Consider the following 12,237-nt stretch of genomic DNA (forward strand, 5'->3'; position numbering starts at 1 on the left):
GCAGCAGATCTTAAACTCCGTACCTCCACACAAAGGTGAGTATATACAGGGCACGGCCTTCGTGCACATGAAACCTTACAGAGGCGGCGATGGAGTAAGATAACGGGCACTGATAGGTATAAAAACCATACACATTTAAATAGCACTACTAAAAGTGAATATTTCTACAAAAATGGTGTGTAGGTAAATCCTTCATTCAGACCACCCGGAGACAGCGTGCCCATCCTGTAGATCCATTGGGCCTCGATTTGCCTCAATTTCTGATCCAAATTTCCTCCTCTTGGGCCCATTCTCCACTGTTGAACCACCCAATATCTTAACCCCTCAGGGTCGCCCCCATGATGTTCCAGGAAATGTCGTGCAACAGGTGTATTGCGTTTATGTTTAATGTCACCAATGTGCTCCAGGATACGTGTTTTAACTGCTCTAGTTGTTTCTCCAATGTATATATACTGACAAGGGCACTTCAATGCGTAAACAACCCCCTCAGTATTGCAGTAGAAACAGGTGTGGAAAATGCAAGGCTAGCGATTATGTAGAAAAGTGCAAACAATTTATTTAACCTCCTGCTGTCTGTGTTCCCATCGCCAGGGTCCACAGAATTATGCGCTGCTGCCATGCGCCACTAGCTATTACGCCACTACAATAGCTACATTTTGTCAAAAAAAATAATTATACTGAGGTGTCTGGGTTGAAAACTGTGCTGTCCCAGTTGTGTGTTGGACACAATGTGGGCTTCACGACTGCTGTCCGGAACCTCCTGTTATATGGTGTTTATTACAGCCGTAGTACCAACGCTAGGTGCCATGGCTTGTTACATTGCCTGCTGCCACACATCACTCCTCCTCCTGCTGCTGTATTTAACCTCCTGCTGTCTGTGTTTCCACCGCCAGGGTCCACAGAATTATGTGCTGCTGCCATGCGCCACTAGCTATTACGCCACTACAATAGCTACATTTTGTCAAAAAAAAATATACTGAGGTGTCTGGGTTGAAAACTGTGTTGTCCCAGTTGTGTATTGGACACAATGTGGGCTTCACGACTGCTGTCCAGAACCTCCTGCTATATGGTGTTTATTACAGCTGTAGTACCAACACTAGGTGCCATGGCTTGTTACATTGCCTGCTGCCACACATCACTCCTCCTCCTCCTCCTACTGCTGCTGCTGCTGTATTTAACCTCCGGCTGTCTGTGTTCCCACCGCCAGGGTCCACAGAATTATGCGCTGCTGCCATGCCCCACTAGCTATTACGCCACAAATTTAGCTATGCTGTTGAAGAAAAAATGTAAAAACAGTGGAATTCTGTATGGGAAAAAACATTAAGTTCAGGGTACAAGAGGAAGAATATGAAAATAAAATGAAGAAGAAGATGGTGAAGAAGAAGAACCAGGTGAAGAAGAATCAGATGAAGATGAAGAAGAAGAAGAAGAACCAGATGATGATGAAGAAGAAGAAGTCGAAGAAGAACCAGGTGAAGAAGAAGATGAAAAACCAAGTGAAGATGAACCAGAAGAAGAAGAACCAGGTGAAGAAGAAGAACCAGGTGCCAGTTAAGAAGATGATGAAGATGATGGTGATGAGAAAGAAGATGGTAAAAAAAGAAAAAGAAGATGATGAAGAAGAACAAACAAGCAAATGCAGAAAAAAAGTTTTCCATCAATTTTTTTTTAATTACACCTATTTAATTGGGATTTCCCTTTAAAAGAAACATTGCTGTAAGGCCATCCTAATTCGTGATCACGAATATTACCCAAATTCAATTAGTGATCACGACTTGAATTCGAATCAAATTCTATGATCGTGATCACGGCCGAATCCGAATTTGACCCATTCCCGAAATCGAATGTACTCGAATCAAATTTGGGTACATTCGAGCAACTCTGCTGGCAGGTGCTTTAACAGATGAAACTAAAGGAGAAAACAGCGTTTTCAACCCCTTTTGGCTTATTCCAATATGTAGGCATGCCCTTTGGATTGCAGGGAGCCCCTGCAACCTTTCAACGCATGATGGATGAGATATTACATCCGCATCAGCATTGTGCGGCGGCATATCTGAATGATGTGGTGGTTTTTAGCATGGATTGGGAAAGTCATCTTCCTAAGCTCCAGGCAGTGATAAATTCAATAAGACAGGCGTGTTTAACCACTAACCCAAAGAAAATAGGACTAGACGAGGCCTGATACATAATTGGGCGGGGTCTCATAAAGCCACAGGTAAACAAAATTGAAGCTATCAAAGATTGGCCTCGGCCCACAGCAAAGAAGCAGGTGAGGACTTTTCTTGGCATGATAGGGTTACCAGATGGTTTCTGTCCCTTAAGAATTTCAGTTTCACCATTGAACATCGTGCAGGGAAGTTGCAGGTTAATGCAGATGCCCTGTCTAGGACACACTGTATGGTGGCAAACAGTGTACGACCCCACGGGTTCATGGTAATTTAAGTGGCATGGACATAAGTGCTAAAGGTCCTAATTAATAAAACACTGACAACCAGCTTGGATTTTAAATGGCCATAGGCACTATTTATTGCGGTTTAAATTGATTGAAATTAATTGTTTATTAACTGGTGAATCAAACATCAACAAATAAAATAACAACTCAACCAAAAGTATCAATTGATACTTCATCAAGAAACATAGAGTCTTTAGACCAGGATAAATTGTTCATAAATAGTCCAAAGCAGCTAGCCCACCCACAATCGTGGGCGACTTTAACCGCCAATAAAGTCAATCCGCCTACGACAATACTTGAAGAAAAGGGGGGTGGGTGGGTGCTTCCAGCTTGCTTGACTGGATACTGAGGAGAAAAGGGTAGAGCATCTCAGGTTAGAGGCGAACCCTTCTGTGATTGGCCAGCTGAAATTGGCTCCAACATACAGCTGCCAATCATCTGAGGAAAATCTCTCACCTCCGCTCAGCAACCCAAATCTCCTCACAAACTCCTAAGGACCGCCCAGCATCTGAAAGAGAAGAAAAAGACAGCAAAATCAAAAGGAACAGATATCAGACATAAATGAACCTATTACAATGCATATACCTATTATATTTTTGGCACCCCAGTACCAAGAGCACAATAATGTAATGAACCTATTATGTAATAATAAAACACCCTAAACTGTCCCACCACCAAATTACCAAGAGGCCTGCGTTCAATGCTCTCACTATGGCCTTACATGGTAATTTAAGTGGCATGGACATAAGTGCTAAAGGACCTAATTAATAAAACACTGACAACCAGCTTGGATTTTAAATGGCCGTAGGCACTATTTATTGCGGTTTAAATTGATTGAAATTAATTGTTTATTAACTGGTGAATCAAACATAAACAAATAAAATAACAACTCAATTGATACTTAATCAAGAAACATAGAGTCTTTAGACCAGTATAAATTGTTCATAAATAGTCCAAAGCAGCTAGCCCACCCACAATCGTGGGCGACTTTAACCGCCACCTGCCAGGCTAAGGCCTGGCACACCCGCCCAAGGCCTTCTCAACCATAGCTTGTAAACCTAAGTTAAAAATATCTAAACCTATGGGGGAAAGATGAACCAAATCATGGCGGTACAATCCGCAGATGTCACCTTCCAGCTCCGTATGGCGAAAAGAAAATCCGCCAATCTGAGGCATGAACTTGCTCATGGCAAAATTAACCCGCCTACGGATCCTTTCATGAAACCTCTTGGGACCACGAGGCAACCATAGGTAACGCTGGACAATTTCTGAGAAGACCAGCACTGTGCTGGGAAAAACCTCATGGATCTGTATAAAATCCTGCTGCATTTGTGCCAACAGCTCCAGTGTTTTGAATTTGCCTACATCATTCCCCCCTAAGTGAACGATCATGACATCCGGGACCGGCCATGAGTCTAAAAGTGAATACACCTTGGGAATAAAAGCACCCCAGCGCATCCCTCTAGCACCCTTCCAATAAATCTGAAAACGATCAACATTCAAGTCCAGATTATCGGTATACGGTCTCTCCTTGGCTCTCATCCGTGCCCAGAAGATGTAGGAGTGCCCTACAATCCAGACCACATGTTTCAAACCTGTAAAATAGAAGTTATTAGTAACACGACAATGCAGGGCGAATATACAGCAGATACCTCCTAGATTCCCATCTCCCGATCCGCTTAATAACAGGTTCAGGGAGACCTAACCTAGCAGGCTCCGTGGCCGCTCCAATTCTAAAGGAATGGCTAGAGAACTTGAGAGCCCTCAAGCCCAAAATGCCCAGGCATTTGCTTAAAATTGATCTGAATTTAAACATGGACAGGGGGGAACCGTCAGCATGCGCTAAAAAGGAAACGGATTGCGCCCGTACCTGCAGGAAATCCGAGACTACCCGGAAGGGGCAAGAAGATCTACCCTCCAAGCGGTACAAGGTTAACCATGTACCCCTACCCAACCGATCAGTTTTGGACCTTCTAATAAGCACCTGTACTACGTCTGGTGACAGAACCACATCTCGATGGCCCAGGCCCGTATGTACTTTTCTGGACTTAGAGACCAACTCGGATATACGCAAAGCGCCAAAAAAGGCAAGGGGAAATGCAGCCCTGAACAAACGCACTTCATAGTCAGACAGACAGATGAGTGGTAAAACATGCACTAAGTCCTCAAGCAAACAAAAAGGAATCGGCCGTCTCCCATCCGGTACAGCCGGGGCTGATTTTAACCTCCTTGGCGGTAACCCCGTAGTTTGGGGTAAGCCGCGCAGGAGGTTTTCTCCGGCCCTGCTGGGCCGATTTGTTTAATTTTTTTTTGCTGGACGCAGCTAGCACTTTGCTAGCTGCGCCAGCACACTGATCGCCGCCGCCCCGTGCACGATCGCCGCTATCCGTCGCGCCGCACGCCCCCCCAGACCCCGTGCGCTGCCTGGCCAATCAGTGCCAAGCAGCGTCGAGGGGTGGCCCGGGACTCCCAATGACGTCCCGACGTCGGTGACGTCATCCCGCCCCGTCGCCATGGCGACGGGGGAAGCCCTCCAGGAAATCCCGTTCTTTGAACGGGATTTCCTGATCGGAGATCGCCGAAGGCGATCGAAGAGGGCGGGGGGATGCCGCTGAGCCCTGGGCTCGCTACATGCTTTAGGGAAAACAAAATTTAAAAAAAACTGCTGCGCTCCCTCCTGGCGGATTTTTTTATACCGCCAAGAAGGTTAAACCTTTTAATAGTTGTTTAACTAAAAAATAATCAGAACAAGGGGAAGCATTGTGCAAGCGCCTAAAGAAAGAGATGCCAGATAATTTACGCTGCAGCGCTGAAATAGACATACCATCTGAGGTCTTAGCACAAATAAAAGACAGGAATAGTTCTACTGTGCTTGCTAACGGTGACATGGAGCAAACATCTGTGAAAGCGCACCAGTCAGCCCATGCAGCCGAGTATTCGGCCCATGTTCTGGCTGACAGAGATTGACGAATTGCCGATGCAACTAACTCCCGATCAAACTCCACAGATGAGTTGGACAAGGTACACCCTCCTCGTGTGCAGATGGCGCCAGCTCCCTGAATAAGGCAAATTGCTGTCGGGATAAAGCGTCAGCAATCAGGTTTAATTTCCCTGGAAGATGCACTGCTTTTAACCATACATTAAAACGCAGACACAACAGCACTAATTGTCTCAGGATCTGCAACACAGGAAGCGATTTTGAAGTAAGCGTATTTATTGCAAACACTACTCCTTTGTTATCTGACTGCAACAAAATACACTTGTTTGCAAAGCCGCCTCCCCAAACCACTAAGGCCACCAGAACTGGGAAAAAACCAACAAAACAATGTTTTTCGTGTAACCTTGAACAAACCAATCTGCGGGCCACCGTTCCGCACTCCAACATCCTTGCCAGTAAGCTCCGTAGCCAATAGATCCGGCGGCATCTGTGAACAGATCCATATGTTCATCTTTGATAAAACTCTCCTGCCACATAGATCTCCCGTTAAAATTGGTCAATTTTACTGGCAGGTCCTCTCGTCAGTCTGACATGCCAAAAGGGGTTCTTAAGGCCCGATAACAAACGGGCAGTGCGTCTGGAAAAAAACCCTCCCCATGGGCATGATCCTGCTCGCAAAGGCCAGGCGGCCCAGCAGCTCCTGCAATTCCCGAACGGTCGCTTTCGATTTGCTCAATAAAGAATTAAGCAATACTTTTAACTGCGCAATTTTTTCCGGTGGAAGCCGGAATTCCATCAGGTGAGTGTCAATGGTAATGCCGAGAAAAGTTAATTCCGTTACTGGCAGTACTGATTTCTCCTCAGCCAATGGAACTCCCAAAAATCCAGAAACGCGCTGAAATGTTAAAAATAAATTCCACGCTGCATCGGAATCCGGGGGGGGGGAGACGAAAATGAAATCGTCGAGATTGCAAAACGCGGCCGACAGGGGATTCAAGTTGAACTGCCCACTCCAAAAAGGTCGCAAAGATCTCGAAATAACAGAAGGATAAAGAACAGCCCATGGGGAGACATATGTCGTAATAGAATTGTCCTTCAAATTGAAAACCGAGTGAATTATACGCACCCGGCCAAATGGGGAGCAAACGACACTTTATGTCGGCCTTCGCTAGTAAAGCGTCTTGGCCATATGTCCTGATCACAGATACAGCCTGATCAAAAGATAGGTACGATACCGAACATAAGCTGGCATCAATTGAGTCATTCAGTGAGTCACCCCTAGGGAAAGACAGGTGGTGAATTAAACGCCATTCACCCGGATCTTTCTTAGGTACGATCCCTAAAGGTGACACCCTAAAATTCTCAAAAGGAGGTGACTTGAACGGGCCAGCAACTCGGCCAGCCCGGACCTCTTTAGCGATTTTTTCCCTCACAATGTCAGGTCGTTGGTTGACGGATTTTAGATTGTTAGCCCAAAAACAGCCCAAACCGTTGAAAGGGGGAAGGAAAAAACCTTTCGTAAAACCATTGGCCAGAAAAGTTTTAATCTCCTGATTTGGACAATGGTTTAGGTACAGCATGAGGTTTCGCGTGTTCACTGGCGTCAGAGCTTCGAAAAAGCGATTCTTTGGTGGACCCCTGCACGGCCATCACTGCTTTCTTGTAGCATTGCGCCGCCGCATGCGAGCCACCGCAATGCGCGCACTCATGTCGTTGGCGACAATTTGTCGCAAAGCAGCACTGCGACTCGTTGAACGCGTAGCATACTCCTTTCTTAAAAGGAATAGCACCCGAAGAACTACTCGCCACAGACGGTTTGGGCTTTTGTACTTGTTGAGGAATCATTAAACGTAACCAAAGCTCAGCATCTTTTGAGCCCCAGCGCAGAGAGGGATAGACTGACATCTTCTGCCGCAATGCCTCGTCGTATAGAAACCAGGCAATCCCTCCAAACTGCCGCTGAGCCTCAAAAACGGAGTCTAAATGTTGCAGAAGGCCTAAGGCTAGACCAGAATCTTTTTCAATTAGCACACTCATGTAAATCAAGAAAGCTTGTAACCAATTTGTGAAACTCCTAGCTACCGGCCTCCGCCTATCCTCCTCCTCCTTCTTTTCTTTCAAATAGTCTTTCTGAAAAGGCAATAAAGAAAGTATGTCCACATATTCTCCACGCCATATTTTTTCCTTTACAGCCTGAGGCAAATGATAACCTAAAGGCGAGGAGGCCACAGGCATAACATCTTTATAAACAGTCTCCGAGACACCCGGTCTAAGGACGGGTGGCGTTAACATTTGATAAGAATTTTCATTACTGTTAGAAGGAGGAGGTATAGGAGGAGAAACACTCTGTGTGCATCGAGGCACCCAAACTGCAGCAGGAGAAACCACCGGGGAGGGCCCCGGCATTTTTTCAACAACCTGCTGCAGACAGTTCAATAAGACATTAAAACGATTAAATAAACCCTCCCCAGAAAACCCCATGTTCTCACCCGGGTTGGGAGCTGGAATCTCGTGGGCAGGTTCCTCTGCTTCCCCATCCGATGAGCTGGACTCCGGATCCGCAGCTGAGCAGCCTGCGACCCCTTGGAGTAGATTGCCTGGCTGGGTAGGTGGTGGAGGCTGGCAGTGTAGCTGCAGGAAGGCCGAGGTATGTGCCTGTGACGCCTCAGGAGCCATGGGTGTCGCTGATGTTGAAGGTCCCGGGAGGTCCTGCAGAGGAGAGGAGGCCGGGGGATGTGCGGTGGAAGAAGAGGGGAGAGGGTCAGCAGCAGCGGCAGGTGATGAGGAGGCATTCCAGGCAGCAGCGCTGACAGGCAGCCCTGGAAAGCATAGTGTCCCCGGATCACTGGCAAGATGGCCGCCGGATCGACTTCCGGTCATGTGGCTGCGGCTGTTTCCGCCCCTCGGGCCAGACGAATTTCCGCCCAAACTTGCTTGGGCACTTCCTGTGCGCTGGGATCGTGCTCCCCAGAGGTCCGGGGAGTAAGGGCGCCTGGGTTTTTTGGCCCTCTTCGCCGGCGGCGCCATGGATACGTCCGCGCCCGCTCCGGCAGCTGAAGCAGGTGGATCCTGGTGTTTAGCCTTCTTCGTGCGGTTTCTGGACTTCCGCACAGCCGATCCGGACGGGGCAGGTACAGATGCAGCAGCGGTGGCGGCAGGGATCATCGCCGACAGCTGGAAATCCTGGGGCGGCAGGTCAGTCGGGATCCTCTGTGGCTGCACAGCGGGTGGAGGTTGCGAGTTAGGCAGAGGGGCAGAAATAGAGTCCAGCAACCTGCGCAGCATGTCTTCACCCCCCTCAGCCCCCGCAACAGCAGCTACTCTCCGCCAGATCTGGTCGATAGCAGATGAGAGCAGGGAAATGATATAAAAGAAATAAATAAGAAAGGAACAGGAGATAGAGAAAAGAAAAGGGAAATAAAATAAATAAAATGGGGGGGGGGGGAGGAATAAATAAGAAACAAGAGTAAATAATAAAACAAAGATGAAAATAAATAAAGGGGGTTAAATAAACCACAAGAATAAATCAAAGTCATAAACTGTCAATGACAGGAACAACTAACACAGCTCCTGCTTCCAGCTTGCTTGACTGGATACTGAGGAGAAAAGGGTAGAGCATCTCAGGTTAGAGGCGAACCCTTCTGTAATTGGCCAGCTGAAATTGGCTCCAACATACAGCTGTCAATCATCTGAGGAAAATCTCTCACCTCCGCTCAGCAACCCAAATCTCCTCACAAACTCCTAAGGACCGCCCAGCATCTGAAAGAGAAGAAAAAGACAGCAGAATCAAAAGGAACAGATATCAGACATAAATTAACCTATTACAATGCATATACCTATTATATTTTAGCACCCCAGTACCAAGAGCACAATAATGTAATGAACCTATTATGTAATAATAAAACACCCTAAACTGCCCCACCACCAAATTACCAAGAGGCCTGCGTTCAATGCTCTCACTATGGCCTTACAAACAGAGGGGGGAGATATGTGACAGGGTGTCATGTGCTCTTATAGGAAAAGTTATGGGTGGTGTGTATGTAGCACCTCGTTTAAGGTGCTTGGTCAAATAAAGCTCCAGGAAAAAAAAACAAAAAACTGTGTGTGCTAATTTGGTTTTTTCAAAAGCTGTTTAAGGGTCCTGGAGCTCACCAGGGAAGTGTGGGTGGGTTCTCTGGCCACCTGGCCCAGTCGAGGTATTACACATGTGCAGGGTGGAGCACAGGTGCTGAATAAAGGTCAGCCAGTCTGACCAGGAAGGAGCTCACTTGGTTCCTGAACTCTGGAGGGAACAGAGCTCTCACATGGGAGAAAAGGCTAAACTCTGCATGTACGCTGTAAGTTGCCATTTTGCTTGTATGTTTTGCTACAATCCTGTTTATTTATAGTCAGTCAGGGACTGGAGTGAGACAGGTAGTTGCTCAGCCGAGCTAGGTTTTGTTTTGTTTGATAGACTGTTTTGTAATTACTGGCAACTGTCTAATTTTCATAAATAAATCAGGCAAGAGCCTGACTTTTACAACATTGGAAGCCTGCTGTCTCTTTTATGAACTGTCGTTAACAGGGTTAACCTGTTGCTACGGGTAACTGTTACACCTGGGACTAGCATACAAAATGTGCCCTGATCCTATAGTGGCTAGTACTCTTTGTTGTGGCTGCAAGCAACCTGGTGTGAATACGGTTTATGGCAGGCTGCTTTCTGCACTCCTCTTGCAACCTTCTTCAAGCTTTTAGAACAGCATTGTGAATATCTGGACTCAGAGAGAGCAAATTCATGACATTTTTATAGAGATTATTTCTCAAAGAAGTTCTCGCTACAGAAGACGTTCAGTGGAATAGGGCACTTCAACGAGGCCCCAGTCTCCTTGGAATAGGGCACTTCAACGAGGCCCCAGTCTCCTTGGAATAGGGCACTTCAACGAGGCCCGGTCTCCTTGTGGCCGCAAGAAAAACTTGCTATGCATATGTCAGCAGTAGGGCCAGTGGCGCAATGGATAACGCTTCTGACTACGGATCAGAAAATTGTAGGCTCAAAATCCTACCTGACTCGTTAAACATGTCATGATCGTGTAGTGGTTAGTACTCTGCGTTGTGGCTGCAGCAACTCTGGTTTAAATTGTGGTGATGGCAGGATGTTCACTTTCTTACTCTGCGACTATTTCTTCAGGTTGCAACCAATCTACTGACTTTCTAAATCATCCAGCAACCTTAGGCTACATACACACTTGAGATAAAAGTGTTTGGGAAAGGCAAGATCACAGACCAATTTTACCCCATCCCATGTAGTATGAGAGCTATACTCTACACAGCCTATTCTATAGAGCTGAACTCCCCATCAGATAAAAATCTTTGCAAGATGCTGGACACAAAGATGCTGTACACATTCAACAGATCAGTATCTGCAAAAGATCAGTTCCTGAAAAAGATCCATTCTTGCAAAATGCATTCATAGTCTATGATATCTGCAGATCCTCATACACACCTTGTTTAACAGACATTCATCTGCAGATAAGATCCACCAGGATGGATCTTCAGTTCTGCAGATGATTGTCAGATATGCAGATAAATGTCTGTTAAACAAGGTGTTTATGAGGATCTGCAGATATCATAGACTATGAATGCATTTTGCAGGAACGGATCTTTTGCAGATACTGATCTTTGTACAGCATCTTTGTGTCCTGCATCTTGCAAAGATTTTTATCTGATGGGGAGTTCAGCTCAATAGAATAGACTGTGTAGGGGGCGTGTCTGGAGCTCGTACATGTCGGACGCATAACTCCTCTGCTCCGTACTCAGACCGCTCAAAGCAACCCATACCGCCTGCCGAAACGCGACAAAAGAACCCCTAGCGATGGAGGAATCCCTGAAGGACCTAGAGGCCTCAAAAAAATGAAAGATGGGGCAGCAGAAACCAAAGAAAATATCCGAAATCTTCGCGGGGATCCAGGCCCGCGGAAACAACAAAGATGGCTTCACGCTGCAGCGAGAACAGGCAGCTCCTCTTCTACCACCGCGAGCAGCGGCGACCTAATTCAAATGGATGACTCACCACCCGACACAGCTTCTCCCTCTTCTTGCAGTCCGGTGAAGTCCAAACAACGGCTGGAGGAATCCGATACTCAGGTGGGAACTTCTCTTTGCACAGACACTCTCACAGCTTCCCCTATTGAACAATTCCCTGCATCAGAGCAAGCACTGACCCAAACGTATATGAAAGAGCTGCTGCTCTCACTCATAACTTCCCTAACTCTGGAATTCACCACAATCACAAATCACCTATAGCAATCCCTATCTATCTTGGGGGACAGAGTCGCAGTCACTGAGAAAGCCATCGCAACACTTACCCCTGAGCACAATAAAACCGTAGACTGCCTAGGCGAAAACCAAAACAACATTGATTGGCTTAAAATGAAAGCTGCTGATCTCGAAGATAGAAACCGCCACTGCAATCTCAAGTTTAGAGGCATAAATGAAACAGTCACCCCTGCTCAGCTCCGGGAATATGTCACCCAGCTCACTAAGACCACCCTGCCCCATCTCTCAGACATAGAAGCAGCGATCGAGATAGTCCACAGGCTTCCCAAACAGCCCAACCTACCAGCCTCCACACCCCGAGATGTAATCTGCTGCTTTCAATTTTACACGACTAAAGAAAGCTTGCTCCATGCCATTCGCACCAAAGCAGCTCTTCCAGACCCATACAAAAACATCACTCTCTACGCTGACCTCTCCCAAGCAACATTAACAAAACGTAGAGACCTACAACCAATCACAAAAATTCTACGCTAAAATACCATCCAATATCGTTGGGGCTTTCCCACCAAGCTGTTGATCCAACGAGACGGGA

The sequence above is a fragment of the Hyperolius riggenbachi genome, chromosome 3 (assembly GCF_040937935.1).
Source record: "Hyperolius riggenbachi isolate aHypRig1 chromosome 3, aHypRig1.pri, whole genome shotgun sequence".
NCBI lineage: Eukaryota > Metazoa > Chordata > Amphibia > Anura > Hyperoliidae > Hyperolius > Hyperolius riggenbachi.